A 4,370-nucleotide genomic window follows, 5' to 3' on the forward strand; every position below is an offset into this window, starting at 1 on the left:
CTAATGTTTGTGTGTAGGTTACTACTTTGATCCAGTTTCCAGGCCAGATTATGAATGGATATATGATACTCCTCAGATCAAGAAGCATTAAGCTGGACTGCTTTATGGGAAAGAGTTCTTGGAGAAGTTGTTATGATCCATGAACAAGTGAGTGCCTTGCTGCATGGCATCCATTGGATTCTCCTAGCCTAGACATAGAAATGATATAAATCAATCTAAAAACAGGGACAGCACCAAGATATTTGGACACGGTAAGAAAAGTGGCATGGCTAGGACAGTAGATCTTGCATTTTGATTGGGCAGAGCATGGGATGGATGTGGACATTTATAAGCATCTTCTTACATCCAAGAGTAACCGCAAATCTTATCAAAAGAGAGCTCTCAAAGCAATTACCAACCAGGTTTTGTTGTTTTCTCTTCCTCTTTTTAATTTATTTTGTATTTCTAAACAGGTAAGAGGAGATGAGAACTCTCCTCACGGGAATCTAGCATATCAAGAAACTCTAGAAAGCCAGGTAAAAACTTGAGTATCTCAATGATAAATGTTTGCACTTTTTTAGAATCAGCCTTGGCAAGATTTTCAAGAGCCTTAGCATTTATACTAGAAGGTAAGTTGGATCCTCTTTATGTTGGAATATTTCTTTTGCAGAGTGAGCGGCAGTGAGCCAGCAGTGAGCTAGCAGTGAGAAATAGCCAGCAGCAGCCAGGTAGCAGCCAGGTACGAGATGACAATGAGCATAGAGTTGGGGAAAATCGCACCTGTTTTTCTCCTTTCTTATCTTCCGCTTTTCATGGTAGCGTCCTTGTCCGAAATGTTAGAACGCTAGGTTAAAGCTGGTGATCGAAATGCCTGTGCATTTGTAGATTTAGCCACGACTTGAAAGGCTACTTACGTCAAGTAAATTCATCTCATCTCTTTGCTTTTTGTTCGTAGAAACCGGAAGATCTTCCTCGAGCAGTGAGCTTGAAAGTGCCTTGTCCTTATGGAATCAGGTCTTGATTTTAAGGAACTCACACAAACCGAGAATTATCGAAGAAAAACTCTGAGGGTGCTGTGGATGAAGATCAATGTGCTTGACTTGACGCGTCAGGTCAAGCAATACCGCGTACGCGGTATGGTGAGTGATCTACTTCTTGCCCGATGAAGCTTCAATCGTGGAAGCGCAGCACCAAATTGTCGAGTCGGATGAAGATTCCGTCTAATCTAACCAATGCCACTGCCAAAGACAAATTTCCAGCTCTGTTCACTGAGGTACGTTCTCCCGTTTTTTCTTCTCTCATTTTTTTTTCCTTTGTTCGTATGAGCTGATAACACCTTCCAGAATTCTAGCAAGGTAGAAGAAGTCACTGCCTTTGATCCCGTGGAGCTAGTGCTTTCAGGAGAAGAACGAAAAACGGTGCGTGGTCTAGACGAGTAAGCGACAGGCGACGATTGAGGCCTCGGCAAACGAGAGAGGAGAATACCACTGTCCGGCACAAACTCGAAGCCGAGGGCGAAAGGTGGTAAGGTCAAAAAAGGACGGCAACATTCTCGTCAAGGACAACGAACTTTGGCAATGCCGAGGAGAAGTTCGTAGTGGTGGAGCTCTCCGAGAAGACTCTGGTGGACACAATCGACTACGACCTCTACTCGTCCAATGTTGGAGCTGCTGGGAAGCCTGATGTATCCAACCGAGGAGTGGAAAATCTTGGGGAAGTTTGAGGCGAGGCAACCTCAAAGGTTTGTGCTGCGAAAGGCGGAGTAGCGAGGTATCTTAAGCTGAGGATACTGGCACACTATGGGGCGGAGTTTTACTGCACGCTTAGCGCCGTCGAGGTGTTTGGAGTCACGATTGAACGCATGCTGGAAGGTTGGATTGGCAGGAAGAGCAATGTAGACACTGGCGGTGATCCTTCACGAAAGCCGGATGTAGGGGACAAAAGTGACGCATCAACAACGCCTGGTGGTCCTACGAACGCTGGTCCCGCAGGAGGTTCCACCGGTGGTTCCCATGGCTCTTCTACGACGTCGAAGCAATTGCATAGAGTTCTGGAGAAGTACGTTGACGGAACACCCATCACAGCGCGGTTTTGAAGGAGTACGATCAGGAGCTGTCGAACGTGATGAAGCGACTTAAGAGTATGAATGACTCTTGGAAGAAGCAAGTAAGATTATCGTGCTTGTGTCCCTAAGGAGATGTTTTCCAAATCCACGGTATGGTTTTCTAGCAATCCAAGTCGTTTTCTTACATGGCCCCTCTCTGATCGAGAGCTCGTTGCATTCCGTGTGGCGCTCCTGGCAGCGATCCTTCTCATTTTGCTGAAGACAAAATTCCCAATCGTCCTTGGGGTAGCAGGCTCCCTAACAGTAGAGACAAGCTTTTGTCAATTCGACGTTTGTAGATCGATCAAATCGTCGTGAGACGTTGGCGATTTTGTTTTTCCCAGGTGGCGATGATAGGGTGAACCGTGAGACAAAGTGTTGGACAAGATTTTATCGAAATGTTTTTCAGACAAGATTAATCTTTGTTTTTTGACTTTGTCAACTTTAATCACGGTGCTTTCCTTTACTCTAGGATGGATTTTAACCGTGGGAGTAGCTTCTTTAGCCCCACAGATCAATACCACATGATTGCATCAGCGATTTCGTCCTCCATGTCACCTTTAAGTTCGCCCTTCCGCTTATATAGTCAGCCTTCTCTTTTGGCGAGGAATAGGGTTTATAAAGGACTCTAGGGTCTATAAAGCCGGGCAAATCTCGTATGGCGTTTGTGTTCTTTGTGATCTTGCTCTTATGCTCTATGTTCCAACTGGGAATCCCGACTTTGGTACATCTTTCCATTGTTCTGTGTTTCTTTGATCTGACTCAAATTTGCAGGGAGGGGGCCCGGTGCCAAAATTCCAAGTTACTAGCCTTGCCGAGTATAAGCGCATGGTGAACTTGAATGAATATGAGGGTCCATTTGTCCGGCTCGAAGAATACAACTATGCTGCGGCTGCCAACGGTGCTAGAGTCGTGAGCTTCAACAAGGAGGCCCAGGGTGGTGGCAACATTCTCAACAGGATCAAGGACCAGCACTATAGCAGCCCATGCAGTGCCGAAGACAAGTTCGTGGTTGTGGAGCTCTCGAAGGAGATTTATGTGGGCGCAATCATCATCGTGAACTTCGATGAGGATTCATCCTATCCAAGAGATCTGGAGCTTCTAGGAAGTCTGGAGTATCCGACTGAGGAGTGGAAGCTCTTGGGGAGGTTTGAGGCGAAGGATGATATCAGGTCTTTCCAGGCGTTCATACTCCCTAGGACAGATCACTCGGTAAGGTATCTCAAGCTCAGGATACTGTCACACCACCGGGAGGAGTCCATCTGCACGCTTAGCACCATGATGGTGTATGAGCCCTTGATCAAGCGCACCCGTCCCCAGGTCTTTGATGCTCCATTCAAGCCAGAGCCGCCACCATCACCTGAAGGACACATATCTTGTACGTGTCTTGGTGAAGAGATTGAGAAGGTAATTGGCCATCCTCAAGTTTAGATTGGCTAGATTTTGTCATTTGAGTTCTCTTTATTTTTCTCATGTTTGCTCTTGTCTTTGTGCAAGATGTTGGCCAAGGCGGGAAGTTGTAATGATCGGTGTTTTGATCCTTTTGTTGCTTTGATGGCACTTCCTCTTTTTCTTTACCTTTGCTCATTAGCTAAGAAATGTGGCCTAGTTGATGAAAGATTCGTTGCAGGGATCATACTCTCCTCAGGAATGTTTTGTCTAATATTGGTGGTGTCTAAGATTTAATGCTGTGTTTTATCTATTTTGTTAATAAATGAAATTAATTATATATAAACATTCTCTTAAAAAAATATCAACCTATGAGGTCCAAGTGTATGGCTATGATGCCGTATATTAATATTAGCATAGTGGGATTTTGGTAGCCGTCGGATTAATTTCAATCCGGACCACTTGCTCATATATATAATCTAAGGTTTTTGGGTTAATTGAAATGCACATTTTTTGTATTCCTTTTCCATATTCAATCTATTTACATTGTTGGAAATGAGGGGCACTTTTGATTGTCCCTAAGGAGTGCTTGGATTTTTTTCAGATTTTTGGTTTAAATCTAGCTTTTGCATTATCTAAATCTTCTTTTGCTTTTAGCTTTTTTTCATTGCTCTTTCCTTTTTATTCATCTTCATGGCAGAGTAGTAGTCTCCTTCTCCTTTGACTCTGACGTAGCAATTGGTGCAATTGCTTGATACTATGCGATTGCAATTGAATAACCAAACTTAGTTGATGGTAGCATTCACAACATATGATATAGTTCCTCCTACTCTTCGTGCCAATCCTCACATTTAGCTGGAATTCTTTCATGGGAATCCTAGGGATGATGTGTACCATT

This window comes from Selaginella moellendorffii, unplaced genomic scaffold (assembly GCF_000143415.4).
Source record: "Selaginella moellendorffii unplaced genomic scaffold, v1.0 SELMOscaffold_14, whole genome shotgun sequence".
Classification (NCBI taxonomy): Eukaryota; Viridiplantae; Streptophyta; class Lycopodiopsida; order Selaginellales; family Selaginellaceae; genus Selaginella; species Selaginella moellendorffii.